Source organism: Trachemys scripta, chromosome 8, assembly GCF_013100865.1.
Source record: "Trachemys scripta elegans isolate TJP31775 chromosome 8, CAS_Tse_1.0, whole genome shotgun sequence".
Lineage (NCBI taxonomy): Eukaryota > Metazoa > Chordata > Testudines > Emydidae > Trachemys > Trachemys scripta.
In genome coordinates, this window is record NC_048305.1 from 94,754,713 (window position 1) to 94,772,008 (window position 17,296).

The following is a 17,296-nucleotide window of genomic DNA, read 5'->3' on the forward strand; positions in this document are numbered from 1 at the left end:
CTCCGCTGCCTTAATAAGATAGCAAATCCTATATTTGGATGCTCAGATCAGCATGCTGTTGCACAAATAGCCAATTTATGTACAGTTTTGACTGTCTACAGGCAAGAATTAGACACCCTTTTAAGAGAGCCACGTAAGTATTCAGTAGATCTAGTCTTCATCAGCAGGAATCACTGTAAACCATGGTTAGAATAAAGAGCCTGCTGGTTTTAAGGGGAAATTATTTGAGTTATAAGAAATATGATTTGAGTAGCTCTGTTCTCTCCAGATCTCTCTCACTCTTCATGTTTGATCTCAACAGACACTCATACCAGCCTGAGTCTGCTTGTTAGAAGGTGCTTTCTTGGCACTATATGAATTATCTAAGAGCGGGGGTGCTGGAACAATTTGTAAGTGGGGATGCTGAGAGCCATTGAACCAAACTGTAAATCCTGTATATGACGGAAACCTCTTCAAGCCGGGGGATGCGGCAGCACCCCTAACATCCCTAGTTACAGCACCTATGTCTGAGTGACCTTTCTATTTAATTTAATATGTGAGGAATGCTGGTCCAGTTGTTAGGGTGATAGCATGGGACTGGGACAGTCAGAGCAATTCCTTGATCTGCCACAGACTTCTTGTATGACCTTGGACAAGTCACTTAATCTATCTGTGCCTCAGTTCCCCATCTGTAAAATGGAGATAATAGCATGGCATGACCTCACAGGGATGTTCTGAAGACCACACAGATACTACTGTAATGGGGATCATATAAATATACACAATAAAATCTCATTTATTACTACTAAGGAGGAAAATATACATTGCCTAATGTCCAAAACATTTTACCACAAAAGGCTACTTTAAATCCAACACATTTACCCCGGATGTATTTTACTGTGTAAATGCAGAGGAAATCTGATATGGATCATTTTATACAGTGAGTAATATAAATTCAATTATTGGCTAAATTCTTATTCAGCTTTTCATGTAGTTACCCATTATGGTTACTTTCCTGTGTTCCCATCTGTTTAATTAAATTAGATTTGGTCTTTTCGGAGTCCTTTCTGTCCCTGTCCGTTGTGGACATTTATTAATAGTGTCACTTGGTTGATAGTCTGTTAATTTTAATCTCATTTGAATTTGATTATCTTTATCTATTTACACTTCAAAGCCCGTTCCTTGAATTCAGAAGGAGCTACTCTTTCATCTCACCATTATGCAAAGTATGTTGTCATGTATATTACATGTAGGTGCTTTCATGCCACTAATTAATAAAGGAGCACTGCAAGGGTGGAAGGAAAATAGTACAGTAGGCTACAGCCAATTTATACACATAGTGCCATGACTTCCCACACTTAGGGACCAATCCTATAGTCCTTAATCTGAGTTTACTGACCCCAATTGGAGTGTTTTCTGAATAAAGTCCCTAGTGTATGAAAGGCCCACACAAACAGGGCAAACTAACTGACAGACTGTTTCTGGGAAAGGGTGAAACTATGGACACATTTTTGTCAAAAGCCCGTAAACGGCAATATTAGAGAAAACATTGCACTCTCTCGCTTTCAGTCAACTCGGGAGTTACTCTTAACAAAGCAGCAAAAAGCCATCATGAAAATGTGGGGTTTTAAGTTGCCACTCTTCCTTTAAATGATGTACAATAACATAATTTGACACATTTTCATTAAAATACTCCACTAGAATGTAAATTGCTTAGAACAGTTTGAATTGCTTCGGATACATTTTAATGTACTGGGGCTGCGTTGGGTGAATTTTAAAAAGGGAGACACATTTTTCTTGTTTAATTAATTAAAACCTAGAGTTCCCTTGTATTACAGTAGCAAACATATTGTGAAGAGTACAGTGGACAAGCCTTATGCATACAGACCATTCAAAGTGGATAATGTATAATTAATGGGAAGCGTACTAATTGTGCTTCATTTCTAACCTACGATGAAGGCAGCAGACAAGTACTCCATGCATTCACTTTTCCTCACTTTAATGAGGGCAAAATTCTACTGTCAGGTATATTTTCTTACTTAACGTGTGATGTGCAGTAGATCACTGGGCATGAGCAAAATAACTAAGAAATGTCTCTACATCTCATTTTCACTGCATGGATATAGTTATAGGAGGGGCATAGTAGAAATGTGCAGATACACTTGGCTTGTGTTTAACCAATAGCTAAGCTTGGTCTCAAAGGGTATGTCTACACTGTGATAAAGACCCACAGCTGCGTATGGCCTGGGTCAGCTGGCTTGGGCTGGTGGGGCTCAGCCTTCAGGGCTATAAAACTGCAGTGTAGATGTTTGAACTAGGGCTGCAGCCCAGCTCTGAGACCCCATGATAGGAAGGGTCTCAGATTTAGGGCTCCAGCCCGAGCCTGAATATCTACACAGCAATTTTGTAGAAAGTCCGGGCCAAGGCATTACATGGTAACGTTATTAACAAGGGAAGTCTGTTAATTGATGGGTTGGAAAGACAGTTGCTATTTTTGGTTCACTAATCCCCCTAGATTTTTTTTAGCATATCCAATCTAATAATTGCTTGCAGTGCAGTCCCAAAAAATGAGCTTCAGCATTCAGCCTATTTTAATAGGTTACATCCAGACATATCTGTGCAAATTTTTTCAGGCTGTGTTCAGACAAAAGGACTTAGATCTAACAAGTCTCTTTCTGCCAAACTAGAAATGACATGGACTGTTATTTTTAACACAAAAAGGGGAACTAATCAAATATCTAGGTCTTCTGGTTTTGTTAACAAGTACAGGAGAACAAATATACACGCACTCACTGGAATATTCACTTTGATTTGCTTCTGGAATAGGTGAGGCATAGCTGTTCATTCTTCTGCATGTGTCTTTTTACTTTGGCCTTGTTGATGCTAATATTTGCTTGAAAGGTTGAAAGTGAAGAGTAGTGCTTTACTCCAAATATGTGATCTGCTTGTTTTCATGTGAACCTTTTCTTTGTCAACTTAAAGTTCCATCGTTCTCTCTCTGCTTTTCAGCAAGAATACGTGTTTAAATGCAAACATTTTTCCCCCTCTAAGATAAAAGGAAAGGTATGTCAGTGTATGCAAACAATGGAGGTGAAACAACACAATCTGTTAGGAGAAAGATGGCCATTTCCATCTTCTGAGAGTTGAATGGGAAAAGTATCTTTTTAAAATGCTGCAAAAATACTGGTTTCTGTACCTTAAATGAAAGCTGAGTGTCTTTGTCTTCCATGGCAGCCACATCAAAAGGCAGAATGTGATGATGACGATGATTTTCATCCATACATCTAAAAGCACTTTACAAAGATATCATTGTCCCCAGGATACTGAAAGGCACAGAGAGGCGAAAAAGACTCGCCCAAGGTCACCTAACAGACCAGTGGCAGAGCTGGGAACAGAATCCAGGTTTTCTGTGTCCTAGTCCAGTGCTCTGTCTATGAGATCATGCTGCCTCACCATTCACATCCCAAGCAAACTCTTCACATTTGTGTAAAAATATATATATATATAAAATAAAAAAAACTACAGACATGACTTAAAATGTCAGCAATACAGAGCTAAACTAAAAAAGTGAACACAATAATTTCTCGTTGATGCAAAACAGAGGAACCTGTTCCCAGAAAAAAAAATAAAAGTACATTGTGGAAGTATCTGTTGAAGAGCCATTTAATGCCTGGGAGCTGGGAAAGGGACTGAAAAGTCAAATTTGAAGAACAAATTTCTCAAATTTGAAAATGTTCAGATAACTTGTGGCCTCATTATTTTCCCTTGGATTTCCCTCTGATTTCTGAGTACAGTGGCACTAGACATGCATGGGCCAAACTAACACAAGAAAATCTGTCCTTGTAGTACTTTTGGTTGGGCCGGAAATAGAAGATACTGCAAAATTCAGAAGAGGCTATATCTGCAAGAAGAACAGGAGTACTTGTGGCACCTTAGAGACTAACAAATTTATTAGAGCATAAGCTTTCGTGGGCTACAGCCCACTTCTTTGGATGCATATAGAGTGGAACATATATTGAGGATATATATATATATACACACATACAGAGAGCATGAACAGGTGGGAGTTGTAGCCCACGAAAGCTTATGCTTTAATAAATTTGTTAGTCTCTAAGGTGCTACAAGTACTCCTGTTCTTTTTGCAGATACAGACTACCACGGCTGCTACTCTGAAATATATCTGCAAGGTTTCCTGACCAATGTTTTATGGACAGAGAATTCTCTACCCTAGAAATCATAACTGATGAGTGGACCACTGCCAGCAAATTACAGAGGCACTTGATATGCTCAGAGTTTTGATGCCAAACTTCTTCCCCCTCTGTAAATTTAGCAAGTGCATTGTAATCCCTGTCATGCTGCCCCCAGGTTGCAATAGGCAACTCTTCACAGGCACTCAGCCCATCACTGCTTCTCTCCAAACCTCTCCTCCCCTTCCTCCGCCATTGCTGAAGACCAGTGATTAGCTCCTTCTCTTAAACAAATCCAGGAAAGAAGTCAACCAAACAATTGAAATTTCTCTCCCGTCAGACTACTGGTCACACCTCACCCGGCCAGCCTTCCTCTTAAAGTGCTGTATTTATTGGATTTATTTTTCAATGTGCATATGGCAGCTTGGAGTCATCTATACAGCACCTATTTACAAAGTTACGTTAAAACTGACCTTAAAAATGACCAAATGTCAACTCAAAAGAATTTGGGGAATAAAATCTGTGAATCCCGAAGGAACTTTCAACCCCTAACACTGCCTCTTCCAGTAACAGTGGCTGTTTGCCCTAAAGGTTGTCAGACTTGGGTGCCATTAAAGCAAAGGAAGAAGAAAATCCTGGAGCAAAGATATCCCCATAAGAAACACCTGGCTTGCAGTCTTTTCCCCACCCCCATGCTTCCGATTTCAAATACAGGGACTATGTAAGATGGCCAGAACCCAAACTTTATAGGGCTGTATTTGATCAATATCAACATCTTGAATTGCACTCAGAGACAAATCAGAACTCCATGCATATCAAAATGACAAGAATAATATGGGATTGCAAGGGCTTTGCAATACATTTTCAATCTAGTATTCATAAGGGGAAGTAAAACCTTGGAATAAATGTAGTGTATTTTAAATTTCTGCCACTGATTTTATTTTCTGATATGTTGACCTTTGTGCCAAGAGATGTTGCAAGATTGGCAGACTTAATTTTCCTTCAGTCAAACTGAAACAAACTGAGCACTGAGCTAGAAGGTGCAGCATATGAAAGACATTTGACATGGAAGCTAATGAAGAGTTTTAAATTGATCAAGTCTGTGCCATTGCTCCCACGATGGAAGGAAAAATAGTGCTTCCAATAACAATTGGAATGAGGCAGTGATTCTGCTCTTCTCTATAGTAGATTTATAAGGTTGTATCTCCATTCACCTGATTTAAATTGAAGTGAGAGAGAGAATCTGACCCTGCATCTCTATACTGGAGATTAATCTAGTCTTCAGTACATTTACTGCTTGATCTGTGATAAGAGAAGATGTGTAATTCTGCATATAGAGAGAGACAAATTCTACCCTTAATTACATTAGTGCCACGCTCCCATTTAATTCAGTGTATGTAGGACAAGCTTTGGCCCAGTGCATTTTGATGTGAACTGATTAGCCCACACCATGCATTACACTTTGCTATAAAGTGATCATCAAGGTGTTAACTAGATTATTCAGAGTATTATGGGTTGGGGCCAGGGCCTGTGGAAGGATGTTTCGCACCCTAGGCGAAACTTCCACCTTGCGCCTCCCCTGTCCCCGAGTTCCCGCTCTGAAGTGCCCCCCCCCCCACCGCCCCCCCCCCTCCCCCTGGGGCCTCCCCCCCCCCACGGCAGCTCCGCACACACACCCCCGCGGCAGCCCCCCACCCTGAGGCATCCACCCCTGCCCCAACTCACCCCTGCCCCGCCTCCTCCCCGAGCACTCCATCGCTGTTTCACTTCTCCCGCCTCCCAGGCTTGCGGTGCCAATTAGCTTAGGTGCTGCAAGCCTGGGAGGCGGGAGAAGTGAAGCAGCCACGGCGTGCTTGGGGAGGAGGCGGGGCAGGGGTGAGCTGGGGCGGGGAGTTCCCCTGTGTGCCGCCCCCCCCCCCCCCGTTTGCTGCAGGCGGCCCTCCCCATGCTCCACTGCCCCAGCTCCCTCCGCCTAAATGCCAGCGGCGACCAGGGCGGCCAAAGAGCCGACCACCGCGGTCGCTGCCGAAGAAAATGGCGCCCCCCAAATCCTAGCACCCTAGGCAACTGCCTACGTCACCTAAATGGTTGCACCGGCCCTGGTTGGAGCCATGCTCTCCCTCTTACTTCCTATTTAGTTTCTGTAAGTTTTCCACCAGTAATTGTCTGAATTCTCTCATTATTAATGCCACAGAACAATCTGTTCTGCAGCATATCCCCAAGGACATTTCTGAATGAGCAATAGTCTGTTAGTCTTTTTAGCACGGTTGCGTACACAGCTATACTTTCACCTTGCCTCCTCGTTCTACTATGAAACTTGAAAACGTTCCACGATAATGCTTGGCTTTAGTGCTCTGTTAAGATCTTTTGCATGTCCTCTAAACTTTTATCTTCTTGTCTGAGGTTGTAACAAACTCCTTAAAAGGGAGCAGGTCTTACTGCCACCGACACTGAGGAAAATTGCTTTATGTTTGTTCTTATCTATAATCTCATTTGCAAGAAAATAGTAGCTGAATCTTTCAATATATTGCTGCCAATCTTTATTTCCTGCTTTAAACTCCTCAATTTCCCCATAAATTGCCATTCTTATGTTTTTCCTTATCACCAGTTTTGTAAAGGTCTCTCAGTACTATTGACGGGGTTGGGCCCGGCTCCCTGCTCTGGGCGTTGCACCTGGCACACACAAATTCCTTCAGGTTGTAACACCTCCAGAGAGGTACCGCCACCTGGAGAGGCTCATAAGAACATAAAAATGGCCATACTGGGTCAGATCAAATGTCCATCTAGCCCAGTATCCTGTCTACCGACAGTGGCCAAAGCCAGGTGCCCCAGAGGGAATGAACAGAACAGGTAATCATCAAGTGATCCATCCCCTGTCGCCCATTCCCAGCTTCTGGCAAACAGGCTAGGGTCATCTCCCTGCCCATCCTGACTAATAGCCATTGATGTGGACCTATCCTCCATGAATTTATCTAATTCTTTCTTGAACCCTGTTATAGTTTTGGCCTTCACAACATCCTCTGGCAATGAGTTCCATGGGTTGACTGTGCGTTGTGTGAAGAAATGCTTCCTTTTGTTTGTTTTAAACCTGGTGCCTATTAATTTCATTTGGTTACCCCCTAGTTCTTGTGTTATGAGAAGGAGTAAACAATACTTCCTTATTTACTTTCTCCACAACAGACATGATTTTATAGACCTCAATCATATCCCCCCTTAGTTGTCTCTTTTCCAAGTTGAAAAGTCCCAGTCTTACTAATCTCTCCTCATATGGAAACCGTTCCATACCCCTAATAATTTGTGTTGCCCTTTTCTGAAACTTTTCCAATTCCAATATATCTTTTTTGAGATGGGGCGACCACATCTGCATGCAGTATTCAAGATGTGGGCGTATCATGGAGTCATATAGAGGCAATATGAAATTTTCTGTCTTATTATCTATCCCTTTCTTAATGATTCCCAACATTCTGTTTGCTTTTTGACTGCCACTGCACATTGAGTGGATGTTTTCAGAGAACTAACCACTCAGGAAAGATCTTGGACTCATTGTAGAAACAGCTAATTTATACCCCATCATTTTATATGTATAGTTGGGATTATATTTTCCAATGTGTATTTATCCAGTGTGCATTTATCAACATTGAATTTCATCTGCCATATTGTTGCCCAGTCACCCAGTTTTGAGAGATCCTTTTGTAGCTCTTCACAGTCTGCCTGGGACTTAACTATCTTGACTAGTTTTGCCATTTCACCATTTTCCCATTTTCCCAGATCATTTATGAATATGTTGAATAGGATTGATCCCAGTACAGACCCTGGGGGACACCACTGTTTACCTCTCTCCATTCTGAAAACTGACCATTCATTCCTACCCTTTGTTTCCTATCTTATTACCAATCCATGAGAGGATCTTCCCTCTTATCCCATGACAGCTTACTTGGCTTAACAGCCTTTGGTGAGGGTCCTTGTCAAAGGCTTTCTGAAAATGTAAGTACACTATACCCCTGGATCCCCCTTGTCCAACATGCTTGTTGACCCCCTCCAAGAATTCTAGCAGATCAGTGAGGCATGATTTTCCTTTGCAAAAACCATGTTGGCTCTTCCCCAACAAATTATGTTCATCTATGTGTCTGACAATATTGTTCTTGACTGTCGTTTCAACCAGTTTTCCTGGTACTGAAGTCAGGCTTACCAGCTTGTAATTGCTGGGATCACCTTTGGAGCCCTTTTTTAAAAATTGGCATCACATTAGCTATCCTCCAGTCATTTGGTACAGAAGCTGATTTAAATGATAGGTTACAGACTATAGTTAGTAGTTCTGCAATTTCACATTTGAGTTCCTTCAGAACTTTTGGGTGAAAACCATCTGGTCCTGGTAACTTATTACTGTTTAGTATATCAGTTTGTTCCAAAACCTCCTCTAATGACACCTCAATCTAGGACAGTTGCTCAGATTTGTCATCTAAAAAGAATGGCTCAGGCTTGGGAATCTCCCTCACATCCTCACATATCCTGGTGCAAACTGGATTCTCCGGAAACCAACAAACAATGGAAGGACTTTTGAATAAATAGTCATAGTTTAAACTGATCCGGGAAGTGGACAGAACCTTCTGTCCAAGGGGGCAGGCCCAATCATTGCAGAAAGGTTTGAAGGACTGACACCTGTCAGAGCCCTGGTTGGATTTTGGTGTGATATCTGGTAATTTTTTTAGCATGTTTGTAGGCTCTTCTAATGTTTAAATATGTTTTCTCTGTAATGCTTTCACCTAGAATAAATGTGCTTGCTTAGAAAGAGCTGTGTGGTAACTTATAACTGTGGACAATTATCCTGTTCATAGCCTTTGAAGAGAAAGCAAAGCACAGATGCAGCCCTGTTTAGACTGGGGAAACTCACAATGTAGGCAGGGAACTGTGAAGCCTAGAGAAACCCAGGTCAGGAGGGGGGGAGATGTGGGTTTCTGCCCAAAAGAGGTGATGGCTAAGGAGCCTAGAGCCCTTGCTGGACCACAGAGGGGAAATACAGATGCTGGTGCCCTGAACTGAGACACACCCATTGACTAGGGAGGCTGCATCCACTGCTGGCAATAGGTATAATTGAAAGTGGCACCATCAATGACCCATGACCCTCCGGGTTCTAAAACCTGGCTCTGGCACTGCACAGAGAAACACTCTTTACTTAAAGTATTGCAGGCTGGGAGTGCTGCTTCATTCAACTCTGTACAAACAGAGTGGGGGGAAACGCACACTAACTAAAACACAAAATAAGGGATGGGTGGAGCATGGCTCCAACCAATAGTACTCTGAGAAACCCCTTGATAACCACTTTACTACACACTTAATCTTTGATAAGACCTTAACCTTACTTAAAAGAGTAATGACAAAAGGCCCATTTGTCTGCTCCCACAGGGAAAAAAATCCATTACAGGGGAAAACTTGCTATTAAATACTCAGCACGGTCCATTGTTGTTTGTTTGTATTACAGTATCACCTGATATTGGGCTAGGCACTGTGCAAACACATGAGAGAGACAGGCCCTTTCCCAAAGAACTTACTGCTCTTGGGGCCCCTCTTCCATCTGGCACAATGTTTCACTCAAGAGCCATGCTACCTTTGACTCCCTGCCCATACCTGCGTCCAATCCTCCCTTTCGTTTTCCACTGAGAGGGCGGAAGCTGCAGAACAGGAATGAATGCTATAAAAAGAATTCTCCTCTCCTCTCTTTCCCTCTGCTCCCTCCAACATTCCAGAAGAATTTCCACTCCTTACGTCTGCTCTGTATTATCAAGAGGATAATAAAGCCCCAGAGTAATAATTCATTCCAACATCTACAGATCATCTTTTTCTATGCTAGGAAGTCATTTGTTCTACCCATAAGAATGAATTTGGATCAGTCTTTTAATTTTGCTTTCTGTCTGAAATGCAACCGTTGGTCACTTATTTTTTTGGCATGTCGGTCTTCCCCTTGCAGAATCAAAGGGTGAAATTTTGGTCCCAAATAAGTCACCAGCAAAACTCCCACTGGCTCTAGTGGGGGCCAGGATTTCACCCCAAGTGTGTGGCTATAAGAAATTTTACAAGTTAAGCAATGTACAGGATGAACTGCCCTCAAACAAGAGCTATTAAGAGTTTGGCGCACAGCCAAAAGAAGAAACAAGGTTGTTATTGGAGTGATTTTAATCATGATAGACAATTAGCAAAGCTTAATTATATTGAGAAAGAAAATCTGAGTGAGTGGCAGTAATGAATTTCCCTAGTAAATCTCTTGTGTCTCAAAATAAAACTAGCTGACCTATAAATAGAATCAAATTAGAAGAGGTGTTTACCCATAAGGGTCAGATGTTTACCTCACTGAGCTTTCTACCAGGGTGGCTTTTGCAATGTGTTCTTTCTTAAATGTCTTTATCTCATGGGATAATAATCCTAAAAACGGAATTGCATTTTGCTATTCAGATGGCATCCCGGGCCCATAGGAAAAAACAGGATGCAAAAATGATTTAACTGAGCTTGATAGTATTAAAAGTGAATGTGATTATAGAGCCAAGGATATTTAAAATATTGCCTGTGGCTAAAATAAGTATCAGTTAGGTCTTAGTAGGTGATTTTTTGTGTGTGTGTGCAAAAGCTTTAATATTTGCTGAGAAAATTCTAGCTAAAATAAAAACATTAAATTGAATACCATCAAACATTTATTGAAGAATTCCTATAACTTCTACATGAGTAGCCTGTAGGTCTAGAACAGGCTAGGGGAGGGAAATGATTTGCCTGAAATCTACAGTGCCATTTAAATCATTAAAGGTTTTAATAGATCTGTAATAAGGGAGCTTATAAAGCAAAGAAGCTTCTGGGGAAAGCACAGAAGCCCTTCTGAACAGTTTTATGTGGCACATCTTCTTATTTAATTGCAAAAGATACTTTACAGAAGTGGGGGAGGCATTTTTAAAGCTCAGGAGGCCAAAGTTGAGTCCACAGGTCAAATAGGCCCTGTTGAGCCACACAAAGCCGCACCCATGGCCTAAATGCTGCTCCCATGTTTGCTGGTGTAAACTTTAAGTGACCCCGATAAAGTCAATGATGTTAGTCCATTTTTACAAGAGTGTGCATGAGGACCGAGATTATCATTTGACCTTTACTACAGTGGTTCAACAAGCAGATACCTCTGGTCCGCTGATAGGTGCATTGGAAATTCTCTTCATGTGTGGGTTCCCAGGGAAAGCGCTGGATGCATGACTCCTATGAAGCTGGAGAGGAAGCCACATAAATGTATGTTTATTCGACTCAGGGCCGGCTCTAGGATTTTTGCCGCCCAAAGCAAAAACAATTTTGGCCGCCCCCCCCGCCCCCGTTCTTTAATTACCCCACCCCTGGCCCCGCCTCAACTCCGCCCCTTCCCCAAATCCCCAGCCCTGCCTCCTCCCTCCAGGCTCTCAAGCCTAGGAGGGAGGGGGAGAAGCGGCACCTGCGCTGTGGCCAGGTTTGAGAGCCTGGGAGGGAGGAGGAGACTCCGAGTGGCCGCGGCGCGGGCGCCGCTGCTCATCCTCCCTCCCAGGCTCCCAAGCCTGAGAAGGAGGGGGAGCAACAGTGCGCAAAACGGCCACTTGGGATCTCCCCCTCCTCCCAGGTTTGAGAGCCTGGGAGGGAGGGTGAGACCCTGAGCCGCCGCGGTGCACGAAACAGCTGATTCGCGCGCCGCTGCTCCCCCTCCCTCCCAGGTTTGAGAGCCTGGGAGGGAGGGCGAGTAGCGGCGCGTGAATCAGCTGTTTCGTGCGCCGTGGCAGCAGCAGCGGAGGTGAGCTAGGGCGGCCGGGGCACATTTTTAGGGGCGGCATTCTGGCACCGGCCATGCCGCCCCTAAAAATTTGCCGCCCCAAGCACCAGCTTGTTTTGCTGGTGCCTAGAGCCGGCCCTGATTCGGCTGGTAGTTATGAAGAATATCCAGTCACCACTCTGGCAGGAGCGCCGCCAGTTTTTCTGCCTCCCTAGGCGGCGGAAGGTCCCACCCCGAAATGCCGCCCCCCACAGAGGCGGCGGAAGGTCCCGCTGCCTAAATACTGCCGCGGTCGCCACTCCCCAAATTGTAGTGCCCTAGGCGACCGCCTAAGTTGCCTAATGGGTTGCGCCGGCCCTGCGCTCTGGCCATCTTCAGTGTTGAAGACGATCCCAAGAGGCAAAGTTCAGATATGGATCCTATCGCCAAACTACTTCCCACCACAAAGTCTGAGTATGTTTGGAGCCGGGTTTTGGTTCAGGCAATTACAGGGTTGGGCTCTGCAACAAATTCAGAAGCAGGCTCAGATTCTGAAGTCCAGTGTCTGGGGCTTTAGTGTTGGCCTAATTCTAGCTGAAACCTCCTAATCTGTGATCCGCACACCATCCCTATATAACAGATGTGAGAGTCTGCTTTTGTTGCTGCTTCGTTTGGCATCCTAGCTTTGACAGTGAAAATAACACTGTGTATGTAAGAAACCACTAAATGGGGAAATGTGAGAGATTTTCTTTCCATTTATTTTCAAAAAATAAGAGAGTTAAACAAATTAGAGACTTTTCCCATTATGCTATTCCTAGGAAAATGCTATCACTGGAGTGTGACAAAGGTCCTTGATGTAGAGAATCCCTACCTATAGCTGAACGTCTTTCTTCTTAGCTCCTAAAACACAAATATTACCTTTAGCATTCCAAATAACTAATTCTGTGAGATCACATTCAATTCTTTGCTTGCAGGAAGTGAAGCAAAACTGCATTATGGGATATTTTATGAATCCGTCTTAATTTTTTATATTTTTAGTTTTCCATTTCCATTAATATTGTACTTTCAACAGAAGCTGAAATAATATCACAATTATTACGTGTAAGCCATTAATAACAGAGAAGATGTAAAAATTCACTACCATCATTGCATTTAAGAGCAAAGCGAAGTCAGTCTAGTTATGTTTGGTGTGTGTGTATGTAATGCCGACAAACCCTGGATGTCAGTGGGCAGGATCGAACCTGGGATCTCTAGAGTTTAATGCATGAGCTAAAAGCCAACTGGGCTGTTTAGCGAAGGCGTGCTCTTTCTCTCTCTCTCTCTCTCTTCTCCTCCCCTCCCCCCATAGGTGTGTGGGTTACTCACAGAACTATGTAAACTAATATAGCTCAAAGCCTTTCATCTGTAGTTAGTACTGTTTTTGAGCTAGCAGAATTCTAGTCATGACAGAGGTGGGTCACATTCTGTTCTGAGTTACACCAATGGAATCCCAGCATAACATCACTGAAATTAGTGGAGTTACTCAGGATTTACACCACATCCGAAGCTAGCTCAGTATTCAAAATAGTTTCTTATTTATATAAATAATAATACTAAAGTAAGTCCTGGTCCTCTTGAAAGCAACGGCAGAATAGGTTGAGATGCAATAAAGGGAAAACTTGTCCTGCTCAAGGCTGCTTTAGGCTCCAGGGCTATCAGGTAAGCACGTTTCGGAAACCTAAATTCATGCTAAAACCATGAAAGAATTAAACAAGATAAATATATAAACATTGGGACAGATCCTCAGCTGATGTAAATTGTCTTGCCTCCATTAACTTCAATGGAGCTGTGACAATTTCACAGCAGTTGAGAAGCTATACATCAGAGAATACTAAGGCCTGGTCTACAGCACACAGTTAGGTGGATACAAAGTAGCTTTTGGTTGTCTTGTCAATTTCAGGGCTCCATGCTGGAGCCCTGAAATTAACAAGAAATCTGGGCAAGATGCCCCTGGCTCCCTGTTCAAGGAGGCAAGAAGCCCCAGTGACTGGGGCAGGGAGCCAAGAGCCCAGGGGTAGCTGGGCTCCCGGCGGGGAGCTGCATGGAGCTGAGAGCCCTGGCATACCACTGACAGATGGTGGGTAGTGTGGACATCAGTCACCACAGTAATTACTGCAGTGGCTGTAAGTCAACCTAACATAGGGTGACTCAAGTCTCTAGTGCAGACATGCCCTAAGAGTACACAGATATCTGAGATAGTATCTAGTAAATACCTGCTGCAAAAGAAACATTGGTTGCTATAAGGGTGTGTAGTGATGAGAGCTATAAATGGAGATATCCTATCTCTTAGAACTTGATGGGACCTTGAAAGGTCATTGAGTCCACCCTGCCTTCACTAGCAGGACCAAGTCCTGATTTTGCCCCAGATCCCTAAGTGGGCCCCTCAAGGATTTAACTCACAACCCTGGGTTTAGCAAGCCAATGCTCCAACCACTGAGCTATCCCTCCCCCCAAGTTTTTGGTTGCCAAATTTTAATTCTTTTGCATTCAGTTGCTGTATGGGTGCAAACTCCTTGCAATTCAGTTCCCTTCCTGGTGTTTAATGACATACTCTAATTGCAAGGAACCTTTTGGCTGTACATTTTTTCCTCCATTCACAGCATTGTACAATTGCATTTTGACTCCCTTAGAAGCATCAACTATTGTCCACTGCAGAAGATGGAATACCAGACTTGATGGACCAGTAGTTGTATCCAGTTTGGCAAGTTCTGTGAGATCACATGAAGTCAGAACTCTGCATTCTTAATTCCATTAATAAAATAAAAAAAGTGACTCAGGATGTGGATTGTGAAATGTTGTCGATACTTTTATCTCCAAGAAACAATAGCTAGTTGATGTAGAGTGCCTAAAATGAACTCTACCAGTTGTATTTTGGTTTGTGCAGTGTCATCCTTTCCCTCTAGATGTCTGCTCTAATCTGGCAGGCAAATGAAATGTTGCAATGTACAGAATTACTGCACTTGAGTGCTCCAAGATTCTTGTCCATTTTAACAATTGGTCTGCACAGAGGAATGGAACAGAAAAGCAAAGATTAGAGTATGTGCAAAAAGAGATCAAGGAAGAACCCGGAGTATTAGCTTTGTATTTTTAAGATTGTAAAGTTGAGCATTTTATTTAAAATGATATGGTTGCAGTCCTCCTTCGGGAAGAGAAATTAAACCTTTTTTTTTTAAATGGGATGCAGAGAGCAATGTGATTGAAAATACTTAATGATTTCAGTGAGGGTGAGTTTAGGGCTTGTCAGCTGCCTCCCTTTCAATGGAAGAATTCTAAATGCAAATCATTTTTATTTTATTTTACAGAAGCTAATTAAAACCTCTTCCAGAAAATTCAAGGCAATCCATTGGTATTGCCAGAATACGGTACTTGTCCAATGCACCAGAGCCAAACCCCACAGAAAAGGCAGCAGTCACTGTGCATGTTCTGTAATACAGTCAGGAATTTTCCCCCCACTGCTGTAGGTGATAACACAATGAGTGCCCCAGCAAGCTGTAAGGTTGCTTCAATTTTCCTTTGAACAAGTTGCTAATATGGCTTGCTCTTGCTTTGGGTGGCTGCATGTATGAGGCAGGTTTCTGATTTGACTTTGTCCTTTTTGGTGACTTTGTTTGGTCCATGTTGCTAGTTTGTATCCATAGTCTTTTGTACTTTGCTAAAGTTCTATATTTATTTCTGTGGTGCTGCTACCCTGGTAAGTCCCCCCTCTGCTACTGGTTCCTTGCCCTTGGGCAGGTCACTTACTGTTTCTTTGTCTTAGTTACAATTAGTTTTATGTTCTTAGTTATCTGTGCTGGAACAGATTGGGTTTAGAACTTAATGTCCTTGTTTGTTTGTTTTTTGCTTCCCCTTTTGGGTGTGAAAGACCTACCCAAACAACAGAGGAAGCTGACTAACAAAGTGTACAGGAGAATGAAACTGACTGTGCACAACACGTTGTTTGCATTGTGAGGAATGAGAATTTTCTATTTATTTATGTAAATTAAGGCTTTGTCTGCACATATAAGCTGCACCCCTTCTTAACCGATGTAGTTAATCATTGCAGCTCCCTTGTGTGGACACCCTTCAACTAATTTAACAGTGTCCACTCACCCAGGATGCACCAATTAGTGCAACATTTGTGTGCAACTAAGGCCTAAGATTGGTGTCAGTATTGTTTATGTACACTTAATTTATTATTTCCTTATTATGGCAATGCTAATGTGGTGTGTTATGCTAGGCATTTTTTTTTATTTGCACTTAGCAACTTTAACTTTATAGTAAAAAACTTTTTGTTTGTGAATAACAACCAGAGTTTTGCTTGTAACAGTAGTAGGTAAAAAAGTTACAAACAGAAACATCTATCAGCTTTAAAGAACAGAGGAATTACAATATCAGGACCAAGCAGTGGTCCAGTTTAGCAGTCGGGTATCCTGTCTCTGACAGTAGCCAGCCCCAGTTGATTCAGGCAAAAGTGTAAGAAAGCCAATATTGAACAATTTATGAATAACATGGCCATAAATTTTAATTCCCATCAGTCTGTGATTGCTTATGCCATGAAGCATGAGGGTTTATATCCCTTCTTTAAAATAAAACCTTGTCACTGTGCATGTTCTCATTACTCGTATCAAATGTGCGTCCTTTATTTTAATCCTTCTATGCTCTTGGCTCAGAGGTTTCTTGTGGCAATGAATTCCAGGGGTCAATGATGAAAAAATCCTTTTATTAATTTTAAATTTGTTGCCTTTTAATTTCACGGAATGTCCTTTTGTTCTTGCATTCTGAGAGAGGGTGAATAGGTGTGGCTAGCTACCTGCTTTATATCATTTATTATCCTTTTATTGTCCCCTCTTATTCATCTCCTCCCTAAACTGAATAGTCGAAATATTTTCTTCTCAGCCTCTCATGACGTGTCTTCATGTCTCTCATGACGTGTCTTCATGTCTCTAACCATTTTGTCACCCATCTCTGAACCCCAACTGATCCACTTCCCAATTCTGTTCCTGGCACTATTTTAAGGTAGGAGTATTCCTTTAACTTTATAAACATTTGCTCATACAAAAGCCATAGTACTTTTAATGTCCTCTACTACCATCACTCCTCTGTACAACCTTCCTCATGCAAGTAGTCTTGCTGAAGTCTATGGGACTACTCACATGAGTAAGAACTCCTTGAATGAGTAAGGGTTGCAGAATCAGGTCTGTAAGCTGTAAAACGGGGTAGTTAATTTTAGCCTATTCTCAGTTTGTCTTGTCAGTAAAGCACTTTGAGGTAATGACTTAGGTGTATTTGATGATCGTTCATTTTGAAAGATGTCATTTTAAGAATTTCTAGAAGTTTCAAAACTGCCCTGTGGGAGATCTGTTCTATGCCA

General features: G+C 42.4%; 1 protein-coding gene across 4 annotated transcripts in view; it reads left to right on the forward strand.

Annotated features, from left to right (window-relative positions):
- Positions 1–17,296, forward strand: part of DAB1 (DAB adaptor protein 1) — a 706,595-nt gene that overhangs the window by 395,617 nt on the left and 293,682 nt on the right. The gene's annotated exons all lie outside the window — the stretch shown is intronic.